This window comes from Mastomys coucha, unplaced genomic scaffold (assembly GCF_008632895.1).
Source record: "Mastomys coucha isolate ucsf_1 unplaced genomic scaffold, UCSF_Mcou_1 pScaffold16, whole genome shotgun sequence".
Lineage (NCBI taxonomy): Eukaryota > Metazoa > Chordata > Mammalia > Rodentia > Muridae > Mastomys > Mastomys coucha.
The window spans coordinates 29,708,654-29,723,285 of NW_022196898.1; positions in this window are offsets into that span (position 1 = coordinate 29,708,654).

Below are 14,632 nucleotides of genomic sequence, written 5' to 3' on the forward strand. Positions count from 1 at the left end.
GAGAGAGAGAGAGAGAGAGAGAGAGAGAGAGAGAGATCAGCCACACAATCCAGCAGCCCTTCTTTTAAGTATGTGTATCAGAATAACACAGTAATGTCTGAACTCCTAAGTCACACTGACCTTTTTCATGATAGGCAGGGTACTCCAGCATGAATGGATAAAGTCTTATATATAGCTATGTGTGGTGACACATACCTTTAATTCCAGAGTTCAGGATGTAGAAGCAGTAAGATCAGGAGTTCAAGGTCATCCTCAATGTTATAGCTATTTTGATGTGGGCATCAGCCTGGTAAGACTTTCCTTAACAATGACTCCACTCCCATAGTAAAGAAAGAAAGAAGGAAGGAAGGAAGAAAGAAAGACAGTCAGAAAGAAAGAAAGAAAGAAAGAAAGAAAGAAAGAAAGAAAGAAAGAAAGAAAGGAAGAGAAAAAATCAAGAAAGAAAGAAAAGGAAAGAAATTGGGGTGTGGATGTACACATGTGCACTCATGCACAGAGGAATATTATTTTAAAGGTTCATAGCTTGCTACTTGTAAGGACATTTGGCACTTAAGTGTGAACAAAAGCACCACCTGAACTCACACATGAAAGGAAATATCATGACTAGAAACATGAAAATTGTCTCTTCTCTGGTGTAAAGATTCTTCTTATAAAAATATTCACGTGGTCTTCTTCACCTCTTGCTTTTCTCTGCATCTCAGCGACCTTACTTTGATTCCAGTCCTTTTCAGAAAGCAATTACTTTGTTAGAACCTCAGACTAAATATAGGTAGTATAACATTTAATTACTACTAAATCAATATTATGCATTTACATCTAATCAGAGTACAAGAATTGGAACTTTAAGGAGGAAAAGACCCCCAGGTTTCTGAGGAATTTAGCTAAACTGCATAAAAATGGCAAGTGCTTTTGGCAGACTTTCTTGATAAGGTAAAAATATTAAATTTTAAAGTCTGAGGCACGAAGAATAATGTGTGGTTAAGAGCACTTGCTGCTCTTCCAGAAGACCCAAATTTGGTATCAAGCACCTACACAGGATGGCTTACACTGTTCTGTAACTCCAGCTCCAGAGGATCTGATACCTTCTCTTGCCTTTTGGGCACTCCAATACATCACACAAAGACACACACACACACACACACACACACACACACACACACACACACACACAGTCTTTTCAAAAATGTACCTAAAGACCATTGATTATAGTCACAAAAGTTAACATGTTACCTGTGGTTGGAGTCTGGGTTGGGTGTTTCCTAGTTCTTGGCTTCTTATCCAAAGAACTGAAAAATAATGGCTCACATAGAATAGATTTTAGAAAATAAGTAATAAAATATTTGAGGCAAAGCAGCAGTGATACTGCAGGCCATAGAAGCATGCACTGTCAAGATTGGCAGTGGGTCATGTAAGTGACAATACTTCAGGGACCTGAATACTGTCAGTGCCTCCTTTTATAAAGTGGAAGAGAAGTTTGGTTCCCAAGGGGTGTGTGTAGCATGGGCAGTTTTCTACACAGACAGATAGATTAGGCTATTCACTCAGTTATTCTGCATACATGTATCTTCCCATATGCTTCTGACTTTAATCATATGACTAGCCAATTATACATAGGTATAAGATGGTAAAAACAAGATGCCCAATAGAGGTTACTAGAAGATAACAGTTTTTCTATACTGAAGATGCACCCCAAACCACTTCAACACCAATTAGCCCCTCTGGTCTTCATCCCTAGAATAGGTTATGGAATCCACTTCAAACTGTAAAATGTGATTGTTTCCAGGAGCATAGTGTCTTCTACAGTTGTATATTTGAGATAGTAGAATACAAAGCCCAAAATGGGTAGAAGGTTTAGGGGTTTATGAAGTTACTATGTGCATGATTGGAAGTGATTTGCCTCTGTGTGTGTGTGTGTGTGTGTGTGTGTGTGTGTGTGTGTGTGTATGTGTGTGTGTGTGGTGTAATGTTTATGGGTGTTGTGTGTTTGTATGTGTATGAATCCAAGTGAAGGAGGTAGAATGTTCTACACTTTATTACAAAAACAAGTGAATGAATAACTCCCAACCAAATGGGGGTCCCAGGCTAAATTGTCCTCTATTCTTGTCTGTTGTAATTTTAACTCCATATTACAAGTTGTAATTCTGTACTTTTGTAATGTTTCTGAAGTTTATCATCTTGGTTTCGTTCAGTTTACCTCCAGCACAACTAGAAGAGCAAAAGAAAGTTTGTCACTTTTCCTTAACTACAGAAAGTCAGATTCTTTCAAGCACCATTGTCAGGCAACGGCAATGGGGTACCATAAACTAATTACTTCCTAGTGCTTTCCACTTGCTTATTTGCGATCTTCTGAGGAATCAGAGCAGATGTCTGACTCTGCCTACGTAATGAGGCTTCCTATATTTGAAGCAGACTATTACCATCAATTAACTATGCAATGTTAACACTTGTAACTGTAATGCGCAGATAGACCCAATTTTCAACTGCTGGAATTTAAAAACAAACAAGAATCCCTGTGTGCTCAGAATATAAAATGAAGCTGGGAGCATCTGCTTTGGGCAATAGATTATCGGTAGCTTTGTAAGATTGGAGTCTAATAAACTTAAGATGGAAACTATGTTTATAATCACACTGCTTTACTCTATGCCATGATGCCAAGTGTCACTAGCTTATGGAAAAAATTGCCACTCATCAGTCCATTCCTTTCCAGATATATCAAGGCAAAAGTGAGATAATTGCTTCCCTCAAACCTCACCAACTTCTCCAAAGAGCCATGATCTCCTGTCACAGTGGTGTATATAGGGCACATTCCATAAAACACCAGCCCCTATTTAAAACATTTTCCCATTTACTACTGCGGGGAGATACGTTCCTCAATACATCAAGGCACTGTCTAGAATAACTCTTAATTGCTAATAACTCTTAATATCACCTTTTTAAGACATTTACTAATTTAAAGACAGAGTTTCACCACAGTTCAGGCTGGCCTTCGTAACCTCCCTGCCTCTGCTTCTTCTTTGATAAGGGATATTACAGGTACACACACATACACACACACACACACACACACACACACACACACACACACACACACCATTTAACTCCAGCATTATCTTCAAGCAATCCTAACATTTACTATCAATTCATTTCATATGGGCCTTTCTCTCACTTAAAAGTTTTGTGTAATAGTTGGTTTTCCAAGTCTGCAGGATTGCTGATTCTCTGGTTGTTTTTCTTCCCAATCTTAGGCTTCCAGAAGCAGAAGAGTTCTGTACTGTTTTCAGTCACAATGTCAGTTTGAAAACATGCCTGTGCAGAGCACTAATGAAGGCCACAGATACTAAGTTTTAAAACCTCACCTTCGCCAAGAATGATGAGTGTTAAATAAGAAATAACCCTTTAAAATTATCACTGCCTTATTTTTAGCAATAAGAACACTAAAGTGTAGAGTGGCCAGAGTCATCACACATAACTAAGATGGATTGAAATTCATACTTTGTTACTAGCTTTCTGTCCTAGTCAATTTGAACATCCCTATTTGTATGCGTTAATATTCTGTATTTCTACAGAACAGAGAATTATGAGAAGATGGAATTGTCCTTCTGTCATTTGCTGAAATATTTCTGAGCTTGGCTACATTCCTTTTTTTTTTTTTTTTTTTTTTTTTTTTTTGGCAATTTTTGATTCCTTAACAGGATAGTCCAACTATAGGAGAGTAATTGCCCCTCTACCTGATTCTGTAATTAGAGAATAACTCAGTTTGGTTTCTGTATTATTATTTTAGTGAAGAGCTTCAGTCGAGAAAACACCTCCATTAGATTTTATGTAGGCAAGACTGTGGGGCCATTTTCTTGATTGCTGATTGATTTGGGATGACACAGCCCATGGTGTACTTCCTAGGCTGGAAGTCCTTGGGTCTATAAGAAAACAAACTAAACAAGCTGGGAAAAGCCAGCTATTAAGCAGTGTTCCACTTTGGCTTTTGTTAACCACATTTCCTAACTTCCTATATAAGGGGTTGAGGAGGTGTTTCCCTACTTTAAGTCTCTGCCCTGACTTTCTTGAGAGATTGGGTGTGATCTGAGAGTTGGAAGCTATAACAAACCCTTTCCTCTTCAACTTGTTTTGGTTTTTCTCTTTTCCTTTTTTTATTGGATATTTTCTTTATTTATATTTCAAATGTTATCCCTTTCCCCGGATTCCCTTCCTCCTGGAAACACCCTATCACATCCTCCCTCCCCCTGCTTCTTCCCCTACTTCTATGAGGGTGTTCCTCCACCCACCCACCCACCCACTCCCACCTCCCTGCCTTTGATTCCCCTACACTGGGGCATCTACTGAGCCTTCATAGGACCAAGAACCTCTCCTCCCACTGATGCATGACAAGCCATCCTCTGCTACATATGCAGTGGCTAGAGCCATGTGTACTCCTTTGTTGATGGCTTAGTCCCTGGGAGCTCTGGTGGGGGGGAGGTCTGGTACGTTTACACAATGGAGTACTACTCAGCTATTAAAAATGATGAATTCAAGAAATTCTTAGGTAAATCGATAGAACTAGAAAATATCATCCTGAGTGAGGTGACCCAATCACAAAAGAACACACATGGCATGCACTCACTGATAAGTGGATATTAGCCCCAAAGCTCCAAATAGCCAAGATACAATTCACAGATTACATGAAGCTCAAGAAGAAAGAAGACCAAAGTGTGGGTGCTTAGGTCCTTCTTAGAAGAACAAAATAGTCACAGGACCAAATATGGAGATAAAGTGTAGAGCAGAGACTGAAGGAAAGGCCATCCAGTGACTGTACCACCTGGGGATTTATCCCATATACAGTTACCAAACCCAGACACTATTGTAGATGCAAAGAAGTAGATGCTGAAAGGAGCCTGATATGGCTGTCCCCTGAGAGGCCCTGCCAGAGCCTTACAAATACAGAGGTGGATGCTCTCAGCCAACCACTGGAGTGAGTGTGGAATCCTTAATAGAGGAGTTAGAGAAAGGACTGAAAGAGTTGAAGGTGTTTGCAACCCCATAGGAAGAACAACAATATCTACCAACCAGACCCCCCAGAGTTCTCAGGGACTACGCCATCAACTTGTTTTTTGTAAAAGTGTCTTATCAGAGCAATAGAAATCTGACTAATTGCAATGGCTATCTTGGTTGTCAATTTGGTTATATTTGGAATTAATTAAATGTAAAGTGGCTGGGTACTCATCTTAGGGATTGTTTTCTTCAATCAGTGGGAGGAACTACTTTGAATATGGATCTTTTGAGGTGAGAAGGTCCACCTGTAGACTAGGCCACACCTCCTGGTGGCACACCAAGCATAGATGAAGGGAACCTTCATTCTTTGTTTGCTTGCCCTTGCTTTCATTGACAAGTCTACTTCCTTCAGTAGCATTAGTGGCTACTTCTTTGGAATTATTGTGCACACTGAAGACTAGCAGAGATATTCAGACTCTTGAATTGAATAACTACTGGATTCTTGTACCTTCCATTGTTAGACAGCCATTTTTGGACACGTTTGTATACAACTTGTAAAGCATTTGAATAAATCATAATCATTCACATATATATGTGTATACATACATGTATATGTATATATTTGTGAATGAACTGGTAGAATGGTAGAATATATATATATATAAGTTCTGTCCCTTTAGAGCACCATGACTAATATAGTAATAAAATCACGCCTTTTACCTAAGCTGGTGCAGTGCTCACCCACACCTACCCACTCCTTATCTTCCTGTTAACCTCTGATGACTAGTTTCCTTAGTGATTTCCTTCGGGAAATATTTTCCTCTTCAAGATGATGCAAACATTGTAATAATCCTCCTTAGTGTGCCAACCCTCACAACCCACGCTGCCCCAGAAATAGAATGTTAATAGTTCCCATAAACACAAGAACCAAAGCTTTAACAAGGTCTCACGACTATTTCTGTGGATACAGTCTTCTGACTAGAAATGATAAATAAACAATAGATAGACAGACAGACAGATAGACAGACAGACAGACAGACAGAGAGATAGATAGGCAAACAGACAGATAGAGAATACATGATAAGCACATGTGTAAGAAATAAATCAAAACACTGATATTGTAGTTGAAATGTTAGGCTTGTACTGATTTCATTAAGATACTTTCTCTAAGGAATGATTAGTTTTATATTCTGTGTATTTTTAAGACCTTAAGAGTTACATACATACAAACACACACACACACACACACACACACACACACACACACACACAGACAAATACAGTTTCCTCTATATTGTGGCTTATACATCTGTCAATTTAACCAACTCTCAAAATTAATAATGGGAAAAATTCTTTACTTGACAGTGATGTTGGCTTTATTCTATTCTTTGTTACTTACATAATAAATACTTTACTGTATAGTAACTTGAATTAAACACTATAAACAGTCATGAAATTGTAGAACCCCTGTTTCTCTCATTCCTTTTCCCTTGCTTTGCCTCCTCCATTCTGTGTCTCCCTTACTCTCAGTCCATCTGCCTGTCTTTCTCTCTTGATGGTGTTTGAGCACATGCCTTTGCAAGTTGCTCTCTACCTCAAAAACTGGACTGGTTTTCCTTTTTCTGTGAGAACTTAAAATTTAAGTTGCCTTTCAGTGGCATCATAATTATCTTAGTGTCGGTCCACAGCCCATGCCGGTAGTATGCTGGAATCCCAGCTAGATTAGAAATTTCAATTCCTTCCCACTTTGATTGCCTATCATTTTCCAGGCTCTAAGCACTGAGTTAGCACTCTAGACCGGTTTTACTTTTAGCAGACTTTGAGCTTGAAATTTATCTGCCTCTGCCTCCAGAGCAGCTTTGGTTCTAAGCCCCAAAGCCCAGGGAGTTGTATGTAAAAAGAGTTAAATTTTTTTCTTTTTCATTTTTATGAAACTCTCAACCAGGCAGTCTTAAGTTTTAAATATTTCATGTAGTGGATTGTTAATGAAGAGCATGTTTTACAGGAAATCTTAAAGCAAATCTTCCTTTTGAAGAAAATCCACTCTGCCTTCTATATTCCTTCTCCCAATGGTGTGTGTGGCTTTTGTATTTCAGGTCACATCCTCCAAACTCTTTAGTGTGTCACTGAAATGCTATTTGGAATTGTTCCAGGATTGAATACTTTAGCCTTTCCTTTTGTTTTTCTTTTCCTGTACTGAAAGCATTTGACAAAAGCCTCCTTAGAATGATAATGAGCTTTGGGTTTCACCTTAGTTCAAATCCTAAATGCAACTGAAGACTTGTCCAGTCATTCACAGAACTGGCTCCTGGCTCCATTCTCATTTTTGAAGAATGAGACAGCCTTCCAGTATCTCACAACTTTTATTAGCTCCCTTTCTACTCATTCAAAAAAAGTAGATCTGGGTTCTCATTGATTTTTGTTTGGTTGTTGTTGTTTGGTTTTATTTTTATAACATAGGTTGTATCTGACATCTTATGAATAAGGACAAATATATGTTTTCATACATCTATCTCATTGTCACTTTTTGTTTGTTTGTTTTGTTTTTCAAGACAGGGTTTCTCTGTGTAATCCTGGTTTTCCTGGAACTCACTCTGTAGACCAGGCTAGCCTCGAACTCAGAAATCTGCCTCCCAAGTGCTGGGATTAAAGGCGTGCGCCACCACTGCCCAGCTTCATTGTCACTTTTAAAAGCCTGATATTAACTTCCTTTGAAACTTGAGCTATCAACATCTTTCATTGGTGAATAATATAATGGTGTGCTAAGCTTTCTCTTTAGACCTATTATTCGGTTTCCTCACTGATATAATCTTGATGCTGGGTTACAGTTCCACAACCTGAATAGAGGCTGTGACAGTCAACAGCACGGGGTTCCAGTCACACCAATGCTTGTCCTGCCTCACTCCTCATTACCTTTTTTCAGTCACTGGCACGTAACCTACATATAAGAAATTACAATATAAAAATCCCTAGACTGGTTATTATTCCCGTTCTTCACAAGTCCCTCATAGGCAGGACACATTCCTGCAGGTATTAATATGTTCTCCTTTTCATGTGACTAATATTCTATATGAATATCCTTATAGCAGGCTTATCTGTTCTCCCAAGGTAAGACATTAGCTCCTTTCTAGCTTTTGATATTGATGAATCACTAAAAACATTCAAGTGCAGGTATCTGCATGAAGATGAATTTTCATTTGGGGAGATAAAAGCCTTGAGGCCTGTTTGCTGGGAAACCTATCAGAAACATGTTTAATTTATTTTTGATAAACGGCCAAACTGTAAGTAGCTATCTCATTTAACTTAGGCGTCTCTGCCTCCTACCTCCTTCACAGTATTTGATGTGGTCCTTGTTTTTCATTTGATCCATTCTGATAGATGCATGCTGTTATTTCCTTGTTGTTCAAGCCAGCGTTTCTCTGAAGACCCCTGTAAGTCCCTTCCCGTGCTAATCCCCTTTACTGTGCACATGTGTCTATTCTCTTTATTGCCGTGCTTCCTCACATGTTTTGAGCATTCTCTAACACCATCTCTACCTTTCAGTTCCTGAATCTTAAGAGCATTCAGCACTGTACATATTGGATCTTTGTCAAATATATGACTTGCAAGTATATCCTCTCTCCTTATGGCTTGCTTTTGCTCATTTCAAGATACTTTTAAATGTTATTCTTATTTAATATATGCTGTGTGTTTGCCTGAGTGTATATTGCCTGTATGCATAGGCCAGAAAGAGGCATCAGATCCCCAGGAGCTGGAGCTGCCCAGACAGTTTTGAGCCTCATGACATGGGTGCTGAGAAGTGAAGTAGGATTCTCTGGAAGAACAGCAAATGCTCCTAAACCCTGAGCCATTTCTTCAGCCCCCTTAATGCTTTTTACACCTTAATTTTGATAAAAACCCAACTTGCTTATTTTTGTGTGCAATCTAACAATTTCTCAATCACAAAATAATTTCTTTTTGAATAAATTTAACATTTCCCGTTTTACACTTAGTTCCCTGCCCACAATTTACTTAACATTCATTGATCTCAGATCACTTTTCCTCTGTAGTGTGACAGAGGACCTCAGGATGAACAATGGAATAAAGGTAAGGACAAGCAAAAATGCTGCTGCCACAGTAACAAGCAAGCTGCAAGCAAGCCAGGAAGATGAGCTCCCTGCTGAGTGCCAGAGCTCAGCCAAGGCTCTCAACCCTGTGTTAGACAACAATTAAATGGATACCTGCTGAAACCTGAGAGCACAGAATCATTGTTCCCAGGAGTCATCTCATAAGATTTACTTGAGAAATGTTCATTCAACAACGTTATCCATTGTGACAGCTTTCTGTTTGGCATCCATGGTAGCAGCCAGAGTTTTTATTGTTTTGGTTTGGATTAGTATATTGGTTTTTTTTGAAAATGGGCAGAGTTGAATCTTTGCTCGTAGACAAGAGAAAAAGGATTTTCATCAAATCTCATGACATACAGGATTCAAGTAACTCAGAAATATCTAATTGTGCTGTTACTATAGTGAAAACACTGTGTCCTTTCATTCTTCTTTATCCTTTGAGGAAAACAATTTCTAAAGAACTTGTGGGATAATTATGTGAGCTATATATTTCTAACTCTGTAGCCTGGATGGTTTCACTTACCGATATGTTTCACTGAAGCATTCTAAACTCCCCAGAAGGATGGGCTAGCAGGCTGGTGTATGTCTTTAATCCTAGCATTTGGAAGCAGGAGGTAGACGGACCACTGTGAATTCAAGCTTCAAGACCAGCATGACCTACATTTTGAGTTTCAGAAGAGTGGAATTTGTTTTAAAAAGCTGAGAAGAATGGGTCTCCAGAAGCACAAATGAAGGCAGAACTAGTCTGATGTTTATCTAAAGCAGCTCAATCAGTCTGCCTGAAGATCCCAATAATTTCAGCCTTATATATTATTGCTTTATTTTGAAATATAAACAAAACCAAACTAATGTTGTTGAGGACATTTTCAAACTGTTAAAAACATTTTAATTTGTTCAGTTTGTGTTTTCTACCATATTTAAATTTAAAAATAAGTCAAGCTTCACTAAAAGAACCATAGTTGGATTTGTTTTAAAGAGAAGTAGGGGGTATTACTTTCTTCATATCAGTTTGGAATCTAATATTTAAAGACACATTTCCACAACCTGTACTTATTATTTAATCATAAAATTGTGATTGTTTTAATCCTGAATTACATCTTTGTTGCTCTGAGAGACAAGGTGTTGCTTTGCAACCTAGGTTGGCATTCCCCTGGTCATCCTCCTGCTTCCCTACTCCTAGGTCCCAGGATCACAGCTACATGCTAAAGTCTTAGATAAAATTTAATTTTTAGGATGTCAGACTTTTGAATGATAATAGACAAAAGTAAAACTAACAATGGTGTGCCAGTCAGATGACTCAGTTGGTAAAAGTGTCTGCTGCCAATCCTGATGATGTGAGTTTGATCCCCAAGACCCACATGGTAGAAGAAAACTGCCTCCTATAAGGTTTCTTCTGACTTACACAAACTGTGCTATGTATATATTTATATACATGAACACATATGACTAAATAAATTACACTAAACTAAAACAATAGCAACAACAATGAGAAAAATGCTGTAGTTGCAATACAAACATGGGTGGTGGAGGGAAGAGAATGACCAGTGATAGTTTGAGGCCAGCCTGGGCTATAAAGTGAGACCTCATCATGAAAAACAACACAATAACAAAACCAAGGGCTGAGAGTGTGCCTCAAGGGTTGAGCATTTGCCTGACATGCCAGGACTTCCCAGTCTTAACTGCCCAATGTGACAGGAGGGATCATTTGAACTAAAAAGAAGAGAGGTGAAATTTTGGGAATATAATAAAATCTGAAGGAAGAGGAACGGAGGTATGAGGAAAGATGGGGAAAAATCACTGGGTAGAATATCAGAAGAACATTCTTTTAGTGTGAAAAAGATAGACAGAAGATGAAAAGGTCAGCTCAGGAACTTTGGGAAGGTCATGGAACACTTGCTCCTAGTTAACATTCCTCAGAACACAGGGTAGGAACCAACCTGCAGGTGGGGACATGTTCCACAGGGAGGACCATTGCCCACCTTCAGACAAGGGAAGTCCTTGCCACCTCATTCCCCGAAGACCAATCAGTTTAAAAAGTCATACTGGTCTGCCAATCACATTATGCCTAATGGCTGCTGCCCTGAAAACTGTATAAAAGCTCACTGAACAAGTTGTGTGGGCTTGCCGCCTCTCCTTCGGGTCTGGCTCAACCCCAGTGCACTGGAACAATAAATTCCTCTTGCTTTTTGCAATCGATTCAGTCTCCACATAGTTCACTCAGGGGGTCTCCAGTAAGCTAAGGCTCGACAGAGTCTTACAAAGGCACATGGTGTTGTGGGTGGGAATTTCAGCATATATTAATGAAGTTTTGCAAGATCTTGTTTGTACTAATCTAAATTTGATTGATAACTCATGATTGGTATATGGGGAGCTAACTAGAACTAAGTAGCTGCAGCCAGTAAACAAATACCTAAAAACATAAATGGACATTAAATAGACACACCTTACAGTCAGTCATCAGTGATAGCAACAGAGTTGTCACCTTGACACCATAGAAATGAGCAAACTGGCAAATGCTTTTTTTTTTTTTTTAAATGCACAAAGAGCCAGTTTCCTACAATGCCCCCAGCTCTTCCAATTAGATAAACTGTTATAGTCTTTAGGTATAATCTGAGGATAAAGTCAACTACAATGTTTGTATTTGCATCTAAACTAGGAGTAGAATAAATAGACAATGAGAACCATGGTGAAGAAGCTGAAGAACAGGACACAGCTCGAATATGTTTGTTTCATCCATGTGTGTCTCCTTGTGTGATGTTCATGTCACATCATACCAGTTGCATCCATAAACTTCTAGAAGTCTATAGTAGCAATGCTGTAGCTCTACGAAAATGATGACAGAGTACTAAACATGGGAAACAGCACTTTAAACTTGAAGGACTTTACCCACAAAAGAAAATATACTGTGATCCAGTGACACTGCCACTGCATACAGAGGAGATACATCTCTGGTGAGGGCTGCTTCAGTCTTACAGCAAAAGTGTAGAAAACTTCCACAAGTAAGAGACAGGGTCAACTAAGGTTAGATTTCATGTGATCCAAGATAGGGATATGAATATGTCAGAAATGACTTTGAAGTAAATATGAATGAGTGTTGTACTAGGAGTTCAATTTACGATAAAGAAGCCTGTTAATTCATGCAGGAGTTAAGACTTTCCATGATATGGTAGACTGGTACAAGAAGAACAAAACTGATTTATTGTAGAAGGACAATTTTTTTATTTTCTTTCGTACTTTTTCTTTATAGAAGCATAGTTACTGTCATAAATATGCTCATTTCAGGGACTGGGTCCCGATAGCATTTAACAGTCAGAACAGTAAAAGGGAGAAAATGATAGGAGGCATGTCAGCAGTCTCTTGCAGAAGTTTAGTTATTGTTAACTCTAGCTGCATCTTTCATGGCGTACTTACTGTTATTCCATGGCATTCCCAGTACGCAAGTGATGGTGGAGAGACAACGCCAACAAGGTGAGAAAAGAACTCAAAGATGCTGGTGGGATACAGCCAAGCTGCCGCCCACCGATGCGTTTCACACCTGAGCTTTCCTTTTCTCTGTGCTAAGTCAGCAACCTGTCCATGCTGTTTTTACATCAAAGTGGAGAGCAAAGAAGTGAGAATTTCCAACCTCAAGAGTCAAATGGACATAAAATTTGAAGAAAAAAAGATATTGTAGGTATTTTGCATGTGTTCTAGAAGGTACAGAAAAGAATAAGAGAAGAAATCCTTAAGACAGACAAAAATCACCTTTCTCAATGAAATCTACAAGGTCCAAGATGAAAATATCCTGGATGAAGTGAAAGCTTGTGAGATAGTTACACATAGAAGACGGAGCAAACAGCCCTATCTGGTTACCATGGTGAAGAGGGAGATCCGAAAGTAACTGGAAAGCAACTGAATTCCTCTGAACGACGACGACGACGACGACGACAACGACGACGACAACAACAACAACAACAACAATCTATTTGTTTCAATTGATATGCAATTATTTTTCATATTTGATGAAAACTCAAACTGATATTTTCTAAAATGCAAGCAACTCAACCACAAAAAAATCATGGACTTCTGTTCTGAAGAATATCCCAGCCAACTGTGAAGTCAATGACAAGGAGAAGCTCATTTAAAGCAGTTACTGAAAATAACCTACTTACAGAAGGAAAGACAAGGACTGAAGATTCCTTCTGAGGACCAGCACATTAGACGGATGGCTTGGACAGTTTGACCAAAGGAATCTCACCCTTTAAAGGCAAGGTGGCACAGAAAGGTATTTTACGATTTTAAAAACTACTGAGCTTATTCATTACCAGAAGACCTTGACTCCCATAAATGAAAAGAAAGGTGCTAAAGGTGATGTCAGATGAAAAACTGAATCCATCTACAAAGGTAAAAAAGGCACAGAAGCCATAAATTCATGAGGGTAAACATGAAGACATTTTCTTGTATAGGCATTTTTAAATGAATTTGCCTAAGTCAAAAGAACTAACAGTAAAGACAATATCTGCAACATATGAAGAACAAATATGTATTTGTACATACTTATATTTTTAAATTTGATATATAACTAATAAATCAGGATTTACTTCAGCAAAGATAGCTATACCTTCTTCACCCTCACATGCTCCCTGCAAAACACACACACTCACATACACACTCACATACACACACTCACATACACACACACTCACACACACACACACATACACACACACTCACATACACACTCACATACACACTCACATACACACACACTCACATACACACTCACATACACACACACTCACATACACACACTCACATACACACACTCACATACACACACACTCACATACACACTCACATACACACACATTCACATACACACACTCACATACACACACACTCACACACACACACACACACACACACACATACACACTTTAAATATGCAAGGCGGCACATTTCAGTTAGTGTGCCCCAGTTATCTGTATTTGTTTCTTTTGCATTTATTGTTATCAGCTGACTTTCAGAAAGACCATATTTCTATTATGTTAATGAAATAGTCTCATTTTATGACTAATGGCAATTCAAGACCCTTCTGTACAACATGCCATCAGAAAGAACCCATAAACACCTGTTTATCTTGACATCGCAGGAGCCTCCCTAAAGCTCTTACTAAGATGTCAGTAGCAGCATTCTTCTCATACCACTCAGGAAAAATAGCTGAGTTAAATCCAACAAACATGTGGAGAGTGTTGCTCTGTATTTTAAAATGAGCCACAAGGAATGTGACAAAATTTACTGTAGGGTATTTGTACTTTTCCTTCAAAATTAATAGAGTCCCAAATTCTCCACATGTTGACTAGTTGTGGCCTTCTATAATAAGCTCCATATACTACAAAGAGAACTTTTTGGTGAACAGTGAGAACTGCAGTAGTCTGCAGGTGTAAGAATAACTATTTAGACAGCAATTGGATATTATCTGAACTTGGAAGAATGCAGCAGTATGTTCTTTCTAGGGTCTATGATCTCTCTAACCATGTGTTCTCAGCTTGGCTTATAGTAAC